General features: G+C 38.9%; 1 protein-coding gene across 1 annotated transcript in view; it reads left to right on the forward strand.

Moving 5' to 3' along the window:
* Positions 1–17360, forward strand: part of C13H1orf141 (chromosome 13 C1orf141 homolog) — a 152133-nt gene that overhangs the window by 7840 nt on the left and 126933 nt on the right. The window contains exon 2 of the mRNA XM_072974236.1: positions 13954–14091. The gene's annotated coding sequence lies outside the window, so the exon portion shown is untranslated. The remainder of the gene's footprint in view (positions 1–13953; positions 14092–17360) is intronic.

Genomic DNA, 17360 nt, shown 5'->3' on the forward strand with positions numbered 1-17360 from the left:
GTGTGTGGGTTTATTTCTGGGCTCTCTATTCTATTTCTTTGATCTGTGTCTGTTTTTATGCCAATACTGTTTGATTACCATCACTTTGTAATATAGTATGACACAGGATGCGTGATATCTCCGACTTTGTTCTTTCTCACGATTACTTTTGCTATTCTAGGTCCTTTGTGGTTCCATGTAAATTTTAGAATGATGTGTTCTATTTTTCAAAATGCCATTGGAATTTTGATAGGCATTGCATTGAATCTGTAGATTATTTGGGAAGTATGGATATTTTAACAATATTAATTGTTCCAAGCTATGAGCATGGAATATTTTTCAATTTATTTGCAATTTACTTGTCTTCTTTAGTTTCTCTCATCATTGTCTTATAATTTTCAGTGTACAGGTCTTTCACTTCCATTGTTACATCTATTCCTAGGTATTTTATTATTTTTGATGCAATTGTAAATGGAATTGTTTTCTTAGTTTCTCTTTCTGATAGTTTATTATTGGTGTATAGAAACCTAACTGATTTTTATATATTGATTTTGTATCCTGAAACTTTACTGAATTAATTCATTTATTGGTTCTAACAGTTTTCTGGTGGCATCTTTAGGATTTTGTATATAGTATCATGTCATCTGCAAATAGTGATAGTTTTACTTCTTCCTTTCCAATTTGGATGCATTTTCCTTTCTTTTCTTGCCTAATTGCTCTGGCTAGGACTTCTAGTACTATTTTGAATAAAAGTGGCAAGAATAGGCTTCCTAGTTCTTGATCTTAGAGAAAATACTTTCAGCTTTTCACCATTGTGTATTATGTTAGCTATGGACTTGTCATATTTGGCTTTCATTATGTTGTGATATGTTCTCTCTATATCCACTTTGTTGAGAGTTTTTAATAATGAATGGATGTTGAATTTTGTCAAATGCTTTTTCTGCATTCATTGACATGATCATATGATTTTTATCCTTCATTTTGTTGATATGGTATAACACTGATTTGTCGATATTGAACTATCTTGGTACATCTGGAGTAAATCCCACTTGATTATGGCATATAATCCTTTAAGATATTGTTGAATTTGGTTTTCTAATATTCTGTTGAGGATTTTTACATCTGTGTTCACTAGGGATATTGGCCTGTAATTTTCTTTTCTTGTAGTGGCCTCGTCTAGTTTTGGTATCAGGGTAATGCTGGCTTTGTAAAATGAATTTGAAAATATTCCCTCCTCTTCTGGTTTTTTGGAAGGATTTTGAGGAGACTTGGCATTAGTTCTTCTTTAAATACTTGTTAGAATTCACCATCTGATTCTGGACTTTTGTTTGCTGGGAAGATTTTGATTACTGATTTAGTCTCCTTAATAGTAATCAGTCTATTCAGGTTTTCTATTTCTTCATGATTCAGTCTTTGTAGCTTGTATGTTTCTAGGAATTTATCTATTTCTTCTAGGTTGTCCAATTTTTGCATATAATTGTTCATAGTAGTCTTTTATGAGCTTTTGTATTTCTGTGATATCAGTTGTAATGTCTCCTCTTTTATTTCTGATTTTATTTATTTGAGTTATCTCTCTCTATTTTGGTGAGTCTAGTTCATACCCCTTTTGGCTTTTTGTTTTGTCTACTTTTTCTCCCTTTCTTATTGTCTATTTCCAGTCCTGTTTTACTTCCCATCCCATTGACACTCTCATTTATATAATGTATGTCTTTCCACATTCTATGTGTTTATTTACATACATATGAATTTGTGATAAATATCTAATGTTGTTGTGGTTGTAAAAGTTTAAATGAATTTATAAATTTAATACTGTTTTTACTTTTATTTCCCTCTCAACATCATGTTTTTGAGATCAATCCATGTTACAAGCAGCTTTGGTTCATTGTTTCAGTCTACTGCATAGAATTCCTTCAAAAGCATAACCCACATTTCTACATCCATACTCATATTGATAGGCTTAGTTGGTTCCAACTTCTTGCTACCACAAATAATACCTTGAACATTCTTGTGTATGTCTCTTGTGCATGTATGAGGATGTTTCTCCAAGGTGCACACCCAGAAATAGAAGTGCTGTGTCGTAAGTGATGCACGTGCTCAATTGCACCAAGTACAAGATTGTTCTTTAAAATTGGCTGTACCAGTTGGCAGTCACATGAGTAGCACCTGAGGATATCCATTTCTCCTCATCCTTTTCAGAATTTTGTATTATCCAATTGTATTAGTTTCCTACTGCTTCTGTAACAAATTACTACAAGCCTGGTGGTTTAAAATAACACACATGTTTGAAGGTCTGAAGGTCAGAAGTCCAAAGTGGGTCTTATTGAGCTAAAATAAATTTGCTGGCAAAGCTGTACTCTTCTCTGGAGACCCTAAGGGAGAATCATTTTCTTGCCCTCCCAGCTTCTGGAGTTCACTCACATCCCTTGGTTCATGGCTCCCTTCATCTTCAAGGTAGCAATGGCCAGTCAAGTGTTTTTCACATCACATCACTCATACTCCTTTTCCTGCCTCCCTCTTTTACATTGAAGGACCCTTGTAATTACATTAGACCCACCTGGATAATCTCCTGCTCTCAAAGTCCACTGACTAACAACTTTAATTCCACTTGCAACCTCAAAAGAGAATTAAGGTTGCAAGTGGAATTAAAGTTGTTAATCAGTGGACTTTGTAACGTTAACATATTCACAGGTTGTGGGGATTAAAATGTAAGTATCTTTGGGGGGCCATTTTTCCACCTATCATACCAACTTTATATTTTTGGCCAATTTGTAAAGCATCTTATTGTACCTAAAATGCACAAAGAACTCCGATAAATTTGGTAATGAAGAAAGGAATAGAAAATTAGTACTGAATGTAAACAGACAATTCACAGAAGGAAAAACCTGAAATGCCAATAAATATATGGAGAGATGCTCAACTTCACTTTTAATAATAGGAACGCAAATTTAAAGTGCACTGAGACCATTTTTTGGTAACAACGTGAGATATTTTTTGTAACAGTTTGAGATATAGTTAATATACCATATAACTTATTCATCTAAAGTATATAATTCATTGGTTTTAGTAGATTCAGACTTGTGCAACCATCACTGTAATCAGTTTTGGACTGTTTTCATCATCTCCCAACAAAACACTATAAACTTTAGCTGTCGCTTCCAACCTCTCCTTCCTTCCTGACTCTATGCAACCACTAATCTACTGTGTCTGTAGATTTGCCCATTCTGGACATTTCATATAAATGCAACTGACCTCTTTCACTTAGCATGTTTTCAAGGTTCATCTGTGTTATAGCTGTATCAGTACTTTATTCCTTTTTATAATTGAATAATATTACTTCATAGTATTGATATACCACATTTTGTTTATCCATTCATCATCTGATGGGCACTTTGGTGGTTTCTATCTTTTGGTGGAATGATGCTGCTATAAGCATTCATGTACAAATTTTTGTGTGGACATATGCTTTTATTTCCCTTCAGTGTATTCCTAAGATTGAAGTTACTGGGCTGAATATAGTAACTTTATGTTTAAGTTTTTGGAAAACTGCAATCTGTTTTCCAGGGTTGCTGCATCATTTAAAATTCCTACCATCAGCAGCATATGATGGTTCCTCACCAAAACTTTTTAATCGGTCTTTTTTTATTATAACCATACTACTGTGTGTGTTTTCATTTGCATGAGATCATTTTTTTACCTACCATATTGGCAAAGATCAAATTTTGAAAAAACACTGAAATGGAGAATATGTTGGGAGAAATCAGGCACTAACCTACATTGCTGGTGCAATGTGAATTAGCGCAACCTCTCAGGAGATTTATTGGCTACTTGACTTATCAAAATTTTAAATGCACATAACCTTTGACTTAACAATTCCCCTTCTAGCAATTTAAATGAGATGTTTTTGTACCTGGAAATATGGGAAATGATTTATGTACAGGGATTTTACACAATAGCGTTGTTTGTACCAATTTTCATTAACAGGGAACTGGTTATGTAAGTATAATACAATTTTAAAGTGTAATGCTACACTTTAAAAGAATGAGGCAGCTTCATATGTACTGATATGAAATTATCTTCAAGGTAATTGATATGTGAAGAAAGGTAGGGTGCTGAGCAATGTTCCACTATGCTGTCACTTTGTAAAAAATATAAGAAAAATATATACTTGCCTGTGTATGCCTAGGATATCTCTGAAAGAATGCATAAGAAACCAAGAGTGATTTCCCTGGGAAAGGGAATTAAGTGGCTGAGGAAGGGTGGGAGGGCATTTAAAAATAATATTTCTTTCTTTTTGTATTTTAAAATTTCAAACTATATGTATGCTACAGTTATTTTATAATTTTTTCTTAAAAATTTTTCCATAGAGTTCTGACATTACTTATTATGTTAATTCCAATTTCATTGTTTGTTGCTATTATAAATGAAATCTTTTAATTATGTTTTCTAATTAGATATTGCTAGAACCAAGGGGCATTAATGGTTTTTATATATTTGTTCTGGTAAATTATTACAACAGTCCTTTATAGTAGTTCATCCTGTTGGTTATCATAGCTTACCTTGTTTTTCATGTAAATGATTATGTCACCTAAAAATATGCAACCTTTTGTCTCTTCACTTCTAATTTTTGTACTTCTTGTTTTTTAATTGCCTTGTTGTGTTGGTTTGGTGGAGTTTTCCTTGTTCCATTTTCACTAACAAGTCAACCTTGTGTGGTTGACAGGAATGTTCAAGCTTTCCATCAAGCATGGGTCTGGGGCTATTTGCTTATTCTTCTCACAGTAGTAGAACTCTAGTCCTGAAGGTCTGTAATTGTTTCCTTTATCCCTGTGAGTTGTTCTGTCTTAGCTCTTACTCAGGGCTCTCACTTTGGGCCTCTCTTCATTTCTGGCAAATGGGGTTGTTCTTTCTAACTTTTGGCTTGGCTATGTATTTTAAGCAATTTTAAAAAATATCAGATATATATACGTTTGGGCTTCCTATATCAGCTGCTACATTAGTATCAGAAAGTCTGCACCGGCTGTGGACAGAATGTTTCTGCCCCCACCCCCCACCCGCCCCAGTTCCTATGTTGATGCCTTAATCCCCAGTGTGATGGTATTGGAGGTGGGCCTTCGAGAAGCAGTTAAGTTTGGATGAGGTCACGGGAATAGAGCCCCCATCATGGGATTGGTGCCCTCACAAGGGTTTGAAGAGACCTAAGCTCTCTCTACACATGTGAGGAAACCAAGAGGGCTCTCGAGAGAACCTGACCACACTGTCACTCTGACCTCAAACTTCCAGCCTCCAGAACTGTGAGAAATAAATATTGTTGTTTAAGCCACCCAATCTCTAGAATTCTTGTTAAGCAGCCCAGAATAACTAAGGCACCATCTGAGCGTTACCCATTTTGAATGCCCATGATTGTCCCTGTTTCTTTTTCCAGTCTCTCAAATTGAGACATACATGTCAGAATTTTTTGACCCTCTTCGATTCTCTTCATATTCTTTTTCCACAGGCCTGTTAGTATTCTGCTGCTGCATCACAAATTGCCATATAGGTAGCAGTTTCAAACAACCTGTATTTATCATCTTACAGTTTTGATGGGGTCAGGAGTCTGGGCACGGCTTAGCTGGGTTCTTTGCTCAGGGTCTCACAAGACTGCAGCCAAGGTGTTGACCGGAACTGTGACATTCTCTAAGCATGCAGTCCTCTTCCAAGCTCACAGGGTTGTTGGCAGAATTCAGGCTTGCTCCTTCAAGGGCAGCTGAAGAACCTCTTTGAACTCAGGGAGGGCCTCAGTCCCTCTTTTAAAGAACTCGTCTGATTAGATCAGATCCATCCAAGATAATCTCCCTTTTAAATAACCCATCGTTAACTGATTTGGGACCTTAATTACATCCACAAAATATCTTCATCTTTGCCATATAAGGTGATGGAATTACAGGAGTGATATCCTAGCACCTCTACCATTTTCTGTTGGTTAGAAACAGGTCACAGGTTCCACCCACACTCAAGGAAAGAGGACTACACAGAAGTATTAATACATTAATACATGAATACATGGGACTATTTTAGAAATCTGCCTGTCATGTTTGTTAATCTCATACTTAGATACTGTTTGAAATTCACTCTAGTAGGAATGAATCTCAAATCTGTATCAGTTTGTTTCTTTGTGAGTAACCATTTCAACCATCTAATGAGCATCTTTGCCTTTGTGGCCCGTTAGCATTTCAAACTCAATGTAGTAAATCTCGATATTCAAGATCAATGATATATCTGCTGATTCTCACATGAGGAAATGATTGTTTGGCTCGTAATTTAAATTTTGCCTTCAAAGTCATGAGTTTTCTCTACAAGTACCCATCCCACAAGCTGATCTTTTTCACTTTGTTAGGGCTAGTACGTAAAAAAGTTGAGTTTCACTTGCTAGGCACTCAGCTGGGCTAACTACTAAGCCACTTGTTATATATCAGTGCCTCAGGCTTCAACATCCTTAGAAATTGCACAGGACGTGCTCCTCAAGGGTCTCTGTAAAGCAGTCAGAACCACACACACTCAAAGGGATTCTGTATTCTCAGAACCCGACTTCCCTCCACGTCTCTAAACTAGCTATTTTTCAAGCTGTTCGTAGGTTCCTTAATGGTATCACACCCTCCAAACCATCCAGTCTCACAACTTTAAAGTAGTGGTGTATGAACTTAAGGGGGGATATTTAAGAAAGGAATCTCTTGATTGACTATGCAAAAAAGGCTTTGTGAATGAGCATATGTGCATTTTTTTCAGGAATGATGCCCTTAGCTTTCTTTAGATAGTCAAAGCGGTGCATAACCCAATAAAGCTGACTTGGAATTAATTTTGCTTTTTCTCTCTCCTTCTTAACTTTTGCTGGGTTGTCAATTCCTTTTAACCTTGCCACCTTGAGATTCTTAGTATTTCTGTCATCACTACCAGCATCCTAGTTCAGGTGTTCGGTGCCTTTGTATTATACTCCTAATTACTCTTTTGCCAATTTAATTTTTCTAAAGCCCATATTTGAACATGTGTTTAGCCAGTCAGCCATTCCAGTTTATAGTGCCAATTGGCTGAGAATACTAAGATCGGTAGACATTTCACATCCTCAATCTTTTCCTGTTTTGGTGAAGAAAACAGATATAATGATATTTTTAAAAAATAGCATATGTGCGAGAGTAAGTTTTAGACTGTATACACTGCTATGGGAATATTCAGAAGAGGATCTAACACATTCTGAGGGAATCAAAAACAGTCACACAGGATGCGACACTGGTGGTGGGCCTGGAAGGATGAATAGGAACTCTGCAGGTCTTTGGACCAGGGAGTGTGGAAGAACCATCGCTGGAGATGGATTGTATGGTTAGAAGTAAGGAGTCAAAGTGGAGGCTGAGCTTGGGAGGGTTTGAGTAATTTCATCCTGTGAAACATAAGGGGTGCATGGGGTGGAGTGCTGGGAAGTGAGCTGAGATGGAGGCTTGGCTCCTTGTGAGGACCCGTGAGAGATTCAGCCATCCATTCCATCAACAGCCATTTGTTAAATGCCTGGTATGGGCTGAGCATTAGAATAGGTCCCACAGGAAAGAGATGATGAGAGACACAAATTGAAATTTGCTGAAACAGTAGAATTTCCATGTTCTTACCTACACCCCCGTGGGGGGGGATAAATGTGTGAAGTGACAGATGTGTTCATTAACTTGATGGGAGAAAATCCTTTCACAATGTATATGTGTATCAAATCATCATGTTGTTCACTTTAAATCTTACAGTTTTATTTCTCAACTATATCTCAATAAAGCTGAGGGGGAAAAAGAGACATGTAGATAAGTAATCATAATAGAGTTTGATAAATCCTATGCAAATGGCCATTTTGTGAAATGGGAAGGCAGATCAGAGAAGCTTTTTTAAGGAAGACATATGAGCCCAGTGTTTTGCACATAGAAGGCACACATTAAAAATTACTTGGACAAGAGACTGGCTGGCTGATACAGTGGGAAGGGTCTTCCAGGTGGAGGACAAAGGAAGAGGCATGTTATGTTCAGGGAAGGAGAATTATCCTGAAGCGTACAGAGAATTATTGAAGGACTAAAAACATTGACTTAACTCTCTTTTTAAGTCTTGAAATAGAATGACCTGAAGGAAGGAGAGAACAGGTCCTCTGTGAGTGAGACAGACAGACGCAGAGTAGAATATGGAATTCAGAGACAGTTACAAACAGACTTCAAGATGGGACTTGACCAGGAGGTTGTGGCACGTCACAGAGAAGAGGGTAATGAGGTCAGCTTTGGACAGGCTGAGCATGAGGCAGTTTGGGGCTATAATGGAGGCAACTAGTAGGCAACTGTCTATGTAAGCCTGGAACTGTAGCCAAGACATACAGATGTTGGAGTCATCAGCATGAAGGTGGTAATTGAAAACATGAACGTATATGAAATCATGCAGGGAGATTTTATAAAGTCCTTGGGACACTTAGAAACACCAACCTTGAAAGAATGTGGGGAAAGAAGATAGGCGAGAAGGTGTAAGAGGTTGATGAAAAACTAGGAAGAGAAAAGAGGCCCTGGGAACTGAGAGAGGAACTGGCTTAAAAAGGCAAGGAGCTGTCCAGAATGATAAGTTCTACTTCAGAGGAGTACTTTTAGTCATTAAATTCATTTGTAAAGTATTTATTGGGAACCTAGTCTGTATTAGGTTCTAAATATTTAGAAGCAATTCTAAACATTAAAGATAGAAATTCAGAGTTTGGCAGCTTACATTTTAGTAGAGGGGTTTTATGTATGTGTGTGTGTGTGTGTATATATATATATATATATAATATGTGCAATGAAATATTTAAGGTGCTTGATCAGGATGTCCACAAGGTACAAAAAGAAAACCAATGCAACAGACACCAGTTCGCCTGTGGAGGCCTCGGGAAAAGGAAAGGTTTCACACAGAAAGTGACATACGTGAAAATGTTAGTTGGATTTGGCATTAGGGAAGTCAGTTACCTGCGTAAGAGGAACTCTTTAGAGGTAGGGGAAAAAAGTCAAACTGTAGTTGGTGAGGAGTAAATGAAAAATAAACAAGAAATGTAGGTTATTCTTTCAAGAAATTTGATTCTGAAGAGAAAGAAGTAATTTCAGATTCTGTCTTCTCTCTCAAATTCTCTCTGCTGCTTCTGCCTCTGGTGACTTCTGTCTGTATTAATCATGTTTTAAATTTTCTGTGCTTTGTGATGCTTTGCGGCCCTGCAGACCTAAGGAGAGACTCCTCCTCCCAGGGCTAGCTTGTTCCTAAGGTAGTCAGCAACTTGCCTGCAAACACTCATTTCATATACAAACCAACTGTCTTAGCCAAGGCTGCTGTAACAAAATACCATAAGCTGGATGGCTTAAACAGCAGACATTTATTTCTCAGAGTTCTGGAAGCTGGGAAGACAAGGCCAAGCTGCCAGCAGATTTGTTCCTGGTGAGAGCTTTCTCCCTGGCTTGCTTATGGCTGCCTTCTTGCTATGTGCTCACATGGCCTTCCCTTCGTGCATGTTCGTGGAGAGAGATCTCTCTCTTCCTCTTCTTATAAGGACACTGGTCCCATCAGGCAGGTCCCACCCTCATGACTTGATCTAGACCTAATTACTTCCCCAAACCCTCACCTCCAAATACCATAGCACTGGGTTTAGGCCTTTGACATATGAATCTTGGAAGAATGCAAACACTCAGTCCATTAACACTGGTTAATCCAAAGCCCATATCCCTAAACACCTCCTTTACCTAATTTCTACACATTGCTACTATTTCTCCTTCCCTCAACCACAGCTTGTCTAGGTACCAGACAACTAAAGACTGTCCATTTGGCCCAGAGCCTACTGAAATTGTTCGAACTATCTAACCCTAAACTTGCCTACTCTGCCTTGCCTGTTCCTTCCCATGAAAACCACATAAAGTCTCTAAGCCATCTCATCCCTCACTCCTTCTGCCTCTTGACCAATCCTGGAGCTTCCCTATGCGACCCTTCATGGCGTGGTATGCCCCCTTCTCTTGGAAACTATGAGTAATAAAAGCTTTTTTTTTTTTCAGTGGCATTGTCCTCTTCATGTCATCACTCAGTTACCTCTATAAATTACATCCCAAGTACAATTAAAACAATGTCTCAGATTTAATACGATGAATGGGAGAAGTTGTGATTAAATTTGTCAGTCATTGTGTTAGTACCATAGGGCTGCTGTAATGAATTACAACTAGATAACCCAAACAACAGAAATTTATTCTCTCACAGCTCTGGAGGCTAGAAGCCTGAAATCAAGGTGGACCATGCTCCCCCTAAAGGCTTTAGGAAAGCATCCTTCTTTGTCTCTTCCCAGCAGTCCTTGGATCTCCATGGCTGTGGCAGCATCCAATCTCTGCTCATGTCTTCACATGATTTTCTTGTGAGGACACCAGTCATTAGATTTAGGGTCCACCTCAATCCAGTATGACTTTATCTTAATTAACTACATCTGCAAAGACCCTATTCTCAAGTAAGATCATATGCTCAGGTTCCAGGTAGACATGAATTTTGGAGGGAAACTAGTCAACTCCAGCATAGTCACTCTTCAAACTGCTATGAGGCAGAGTTCTCCCACCAGGCTGCTCAGATGGTGTGCTCATGCTGCTCGCTGTGTTTATGTTGGACTGCACCCTGCAGACCTCCAAGCCTTGTAGTTGCCCAGCCTCAAGACTGAAGAATGAGTCCAGAGATAGTGACAGAGACACCAACGGTTTATTGGACAGGGGATCTTAAACTTCTGAAGCAAAAGGTCCTGGAGCAACACCCCACCGTGTACAGCAGATGACAGGCAGGACGCAGCAGCAATCTCCCTACTTTGGGGAGAAGGAGGCTACCATTTATAAGGGGAATTGATGTCAGGTTGGCTTATCAGTTACCAGGGAAACCAGCAGCTGGGGCATGTCCCTCACAGCTTCTCAGGTTAATGACCGTCACGAGAGCAGATGTTTCCCTTTAGTAAACGAGCAGGTGAAGCCATTTTGAACTAACAATTAGAATAATCACCAGCTGAGGCAGGGGGAAGGCATTCATGTGAGTAGAGTGTAGGTGGAGCAGGGACTGGTCGAGCAGGAAATATACAAAGAGCAAGAGAATAGACATCTTGAGTGGTTTGACCATATGGCTTACATACAACAACCCGACTTCAAGATGGAGTTTACTATCTAATTTAAACATATACAGATTGGGCAGAGGACTTGTGGAAAATAAATGCCTTTAAAGCAATGATTCTGTAGAGAACATATTTGTAAGGCTCACTTGTCGCCCGGTGTGTGCAGTCCTGCCTGTTGGAGAACATTAAGACTGGTGATGGGGCTCCTGGTTTAAGAGACAGTAGCACTGGTTCCAAGAGACACCCGAGCACAGCTCAGGAGACCAGCCAGCGTGTCCTGACAGTGGGATCCTCTGACAAAGTCAGCTTCTGAAAAGCTGATTCTGGTTACCTCTTTTCCCATCCAAACCTAGCTGGCAAGAGACCAGGAAGACAATGAGAATTTGCAGGACCAACTCCTGGAAGCAAAAAAAGCCTAGATATGTGAGCTTGGCATTTGGACCCTTTCCTTTTAGAGATGCGTGACAAACATGTGACTGAAAAGCTCCGTGAGGAGTCTCAGGAGCTGCAGGGACAATAAATGGAGGAGCAAAAGGATGGAGCTCAGAAGAGGTTCCCTGGGAAACGCTCCTGGCCTTCAACTGTGACCCTGGGGGGCTGCATCTAGGAGTAAATGGAAGTGGGAAACAGGCTTCACAAGAACTCTGGCCTAGCTTTGCATTATTTTAATCCCAGATTGCATTAAGATGATCTGCATCTGGCCAAACATCCTGCCCAAAGTAAAAGTCAACCCGGAGCCTCAACTTGCCTCCCTATTTCTTCATGTACAATGGCTAGAATTCAATTTAAAAAATGAAGCCTACAAAAAATAATAATGGACCTAAACCAGAAAGAAAATAGAAACAGAGCCATAGGAGACAAATATTGGAGTTTTTAGACATGACTTTAAAGTAACTATGGGAATGTGTTTCAGAAATTAAATTAACAACATGGAGAATTTTGTCAGAGAACTGAAAACTTTAAAAATGAATCAAAAAGAAGTTCTAGAACTGAAAAGTAAAAAGTAAGCACTGATTGGATTGATTTAATAGTAGACTGGATGCAGCTAAAGAGAAAATATAATTGGATATAGGTCAGAATAAAATATCCAAACTGAAGGGAGAGACAAAAGATGTAAGGGACATATGGGAGATCATAAAAAGTCTAACATACGTGTAGCTGGAGCCCATTGAGAGAAGAAGGCAAATAGGATGGAATCCAGGATACAAAGAGCTTCTGGCAGCAGACAACTCAAAAGAAAGATGGGCAAGAGACAAAGGACATTTCTACAAAGGAGGGTTTATGGGCTGAATTATGCCCCCCCAATTCATATGTTGAAGTCTTAAACCCCAGTGCCACAGAATGTGACTGAATTTGGAGATAGACTCCTTAAAGAAGTAATTAAGTTAAAATGAGGTCACTAGGATGGGCCCTAATCCAGTCTGACTAGTGTCCTTCTAAGAAGAGGAGATTAGGACACAGACATACACAGAAGGACGAGAACACAGCCATCTACAGGTCAGAAAGCAAGGCCTCAGAAGAAATCACCCCTACTAACACTTTGATCTCAAACTTGTAGCCTCCACAATTGTGACAAAATAAGTTTCTGTTGTTTAAGCCACTAATCTGTGATACTGCGTAATGGCAGCCCTAACCAGCTGATACAGAAAGTATTTATAAGGCTAATCAATACAAAAAAGTTGCTCGACCTCGTTCACCACCACAGAAATGCAGATTAAAACCACAGTAGGGTTCCACCACCACTCGCCCACCAGAATGGCTAAAACTTAAACATCTGATAATGCCAAAAGTATTAACTATTACTATAATTGTCAACTCATAGATATTTGTAAAACATTTTCCCAGGCACTGTACTAGAGGAACGAGCTATAAACAGGGCAGGCACCGTCCCTGCCCTCCTTGAACTTGTCCTCTTGGAGGGGAGACACAACTAAATTAGTCAACAGAAATAATATGTGCTAAGTGCTATGATTATGAAGGTATGCGATGCCTTCGGACACACAGCAAGAATATCTAGCCAAATACGGGCATAAAATGAGTGGCAGTTAAGAAGCTGGGTAAGCATTTCAGGGCTCTCCTAATGAGAGCTGTGGCCTCCACAAGCAGGCTAATAGCGGAGGCTCCTTCAGGGAGATGATTTTCAAATAAACGCTCAACATTTGTTCAAAGATGAGGCTGGGTCTGTTTGGAGGAAGAGCAGAGAAGGACCTCAGGATCTGCCTCTCTCCTGCAATTCACAGCAATCCTGCTCTGGCCCCACACTGATCAAAACAGAAGCCTGCAGTCAAGGCTGGCTTCCTGGACGTGTGACCTGTGAGGTTGCACAGGCCCCAACTTAGAAGAGTCTTAATGCTCTGCTGTCACCAATTCTTGAAATTCTTAATAATTTTTGAACAAGGAGCTCCAGTTCATTTTGCACTGTGCCCCTTCATTTATGTAGGTGGCCTAGCCTGTGACTAACTATATTTGTGGTTCTTAAACAGTAGTTTAGCATGCTCCCTGGGAGTTTTATGTGGCCAGGATTGTTGTGAATGCAGACTCTCTGGCCTGCTCCAGACCTCCTGAATCAGAATCTGCATTTTAGAAGTCCCCTGGGAATTTAATGTACATTAAAGTAGGAAGAAGTGTTCATTGAGAACACCTCTTCCTCCATAAGTGCTGAGAGTGGAGCTCTCCCTGCCCCTGACTCCCAAGCATGTGGCTTGGCCTGGCCAACAAGAGCACTGCATCCCCAGGCAACAATGATTAATTAGCTTAGAGGTAAGCATGTGACACAGGTCATTCCAAGCACCCTAAAGATTGGAATTTGTGTAGGAACTACTCAGCTGAGACCATCTTTTTTTCCCTAGGACTCCTAGCAGTAAGAGTGACCTGATCATGGACACCATATGAAACCTGAAAATGAAACCAACATTGCAGAAGGACAAGCCAAGAGATGGGGGAAAAACTGAATCTTGATGCCATCACCTTAGCTCCTGGGTCAAGAGGTACCTAAAGTTAAATCTACCCTTGGATATTTTATTTTATTTATTTATTTATTTATTTATTTATATTTATATTTTATTTATTTATTTGTTTATTTTTATTTTTTATTTTTATTTTATTTATATTTTATTTTATTTTATATATTTTATTTTATTTATTTATTTTATTTTTTTTATTTTATTTTTAGTTACCTGATGCAATAAATTCTTATTTTCACTTAAGTTCATTTGAGTCAGGTTTTCTGCTCTTTGGTAGCAAAACAGACCGGATGGATAAGCCCCTTTCTGTCCATGTTTACATAACGTGACCCTCAGAGGTAGAGAGATACATCTTGCTGTAATCTTGTGTAGTCACAAATAGACACGCTTTTTGTGCGAACTATCCAATTTGGTAATCAAGTTGCAGAAATTCACTGGATAATTACCAGATTTCCTCTTTGTTTTACTTTAAATGATACCAGTCCTGGATCAAAAATATTTTCTCTTGGTGTTTTTCTACTGTTTCAAAACATGCTATTCAATTGGTAGCTATTCATGGAGGACCAGTCAATTCCAATGTGTAATAACAGGTTTCCTTCAGGGGTGTAACTTCCTTAGGTGGTTCACTGAGCCAACGATGCTAAGAATGAAAAGCTCCTGTTTTTGCGTCAGGAATATACGGCTAAAAACATTTCTCTAACCAGACCTACCCTTCCCCCCATGTTCACCGTCTCCTTGAATTGTAGCTTAAGTTCCATTATCTCAAGGAAATGATTAACCAAGCTTTTTCTTTATTATATCAGAGTTCTTTTCCCTTCAAAGCATTCCAAACTGTGTTTTACTTGTCTCTGACTACCAGAAATGTGGCTCAGTGCCCTGTATAAAGTATTTTCTCAGTACGTGCCTGTTGAATTCTGGTAAGTCTACACACACTCATAAGCAGGCTAAAGGTTATAAAGTTTGTTCAGGTTACAAATCCAACTCAAATCTAGACTGTTGGAGCTGGAAAGGACGGAAAGATACTTTAGCTGAACACTTGCATTGCTCTCTGTCTCTCTCACTGTCTCTTTCCCTCTGTTTCTCTCTCTCTCTAAGAAATAAAATCTTATAGAGACAACTAAAGCCCACCTTACCCTTCTGTCTCTCCTCCCTGCCCCCTAGAGTTAAGCTCTATGGCGAAGCTGCTATATATCAATCCAGTGTATGTTTCTATACTCTTACAATGTATTTTAGTGTCTGAAAATCTGCATAAATGGAATCATTAATGTTTCCTTTTGCTATGTGCTTTTTCTTTTCACTCGCTCTCATATTCTTGAGTTTATCCCTGTTGGTAATGTAGATCAGCTCTGGGACAAGCTTGCACGTGAGCACAAGGAAGCATGTATACAACTGCTTACTGAAAACGTCAGAGCTGCCCAGTGTCGGGGAACGGATGAGCTGAGATTTATTCGTATAATGAAATGCCAATCCACAGTTAAATAACTTCTGTATTTCACATGGTCCAGAGAGGTTATGTGAAATGGCAGATGTCACTCAGATGAGTAATGGGAAATCTGAGCCTGAATCCAGAACTCTTGGGTCTAAACCTAGTGCTCTTTTAAAATTAAACTTGTATTTTTAAGTAATTTCAAACTTGTAGAAAAAGCATGAAAATAACACATACTAAGAATTACCATATACTTTTTTAATTTTAATTTTTAATATGTCACTTTTGTCTTATTCCCTCTCTCTCTCTCTCTCTCTCTCTCATTCGATATCTCTTGAGATACAGTTTCTTCGCTAAGCCATCTGAGACAGGTTGCTTGCATATATCATGGCCCTTTAGCTATAATACTCCAATGTGTTTTCGTATAAAGATATGTTTTTAAGTATTCACAGTACAGGTATCAAATGCAGTAAATTTTAATACTGATACAGCATTTAAAAAATAAACTGCAGCCTATATTAAAATTTTGTTGACTGTCCCAATAGTAATCTTGATAGCAAACTGCCCTTTATGCTTACCCTGGCATAGGATTCAGTCCAGGATCATGTGTTATATCTGGTGGTCAAGCCTAGTTTTTAAATCGTTTGTTATTGCTGAATCTGAACATGTTTCGTAGGTGTGCTTTTTGTAGTTCCTCTGTTACGCACACCTGCTGACTTTAATGTACTTTTGGTGTAACTGTTACATTCTTGGATGCTGTGCACATTAATACTCCAAAGAAGAAAACTCCAGTCCTGCATGGCAAACTTTACTTTAAGGAAACAATTTAAACCCCAGCTGAGAAATTCACAGTAGGGCACAGTGCTGAATGAGGCACATGGTGGCAATGGGGTGACCCAGGTTCCACATCTCACAAGCTGGATGGCTCTGGCAGGGTGCATCAGCTCTCTGACTCAGTTTCCTCGGCTGTAAACTGGTGTTGATAATACCTTCCAAGTTGCTGGGAAGTTAAATAATGTTTGGGAGGAGCCCTGCATGATATGAATTCATGGGACTTATTTGTATCAGAGACTCATTTGTTTAGTTTGTGCACTGAGATTTAGCTTCTCTCAAGTTTGTGTTAATAGTTACGACACCTAGTAGCCCCGAAGCCTGTTCACAGCAGGAGTTGTGGGAGGTGACACTTAAGTCATTTCTTCCCTAGTTTATGACAAGTTTACCTGGTTTCTGTACAAACACAGATATGGTGCTTTCTCTTTTACACATTATACCACATAAAGCGCGGTACTGTGCAAAAAGTTTTTGTTTATGTAGTCATAAAAAAGGAAGTTTGCATCAGTTTGCACAAACATTTTGGTCAGCCATACTTTACTCACATTCAGTCACATAAGTTAAAGGTGTTTTCCTCTTCTCAGATAGCTTGCAATTGTTGAGATGGACAGATGACAATTATAAACATTTATAAGAACAAAACCATTAGAACTTCGTGTCTACTTTTAGCCTTCCAGGTGGGATGCACGATGAGTTGATGATGCAATCCAGTGGTCCTTCACAGGCTTTTAAATTTTATGGCGTTTTCTTCAAGCTGAATTGCATTTACTGCCAATTCTTGTGTCTGTAATTGCAAAGAGGTTGGTGTAGGAAGATGTTGTCAGGATGGCTTGAGGTTTAACTCCAATTTACTAACAATTTACTGAAAACAACACCAAACACATGTTTGTGCAGTAGCCCTGTTCAATTTCTGGTAAATTAGTATACAAGATAAACAAATACTGCCATTGCTAATCATTATTAAAAGAAAATCATATAGATTCTGGGAGCAAGCTACAAAGCGTTTTTTTCCCTTTTTAATCCTAGTGGGGTGTAT

This window comes from Vicugna pacos, chromosome 13 (assembly GCF_048564905.1).
Source record: "Vicugna pacos chromosome 13, VicPac4, whole genome shotgun sequence".
Classification (NCBI taxonomy): Eukaryota; Metazoa; Chordata; class Mammalia; order Artiodactyla; family Camelidae; genus Vicugna; species Vicugna pacos.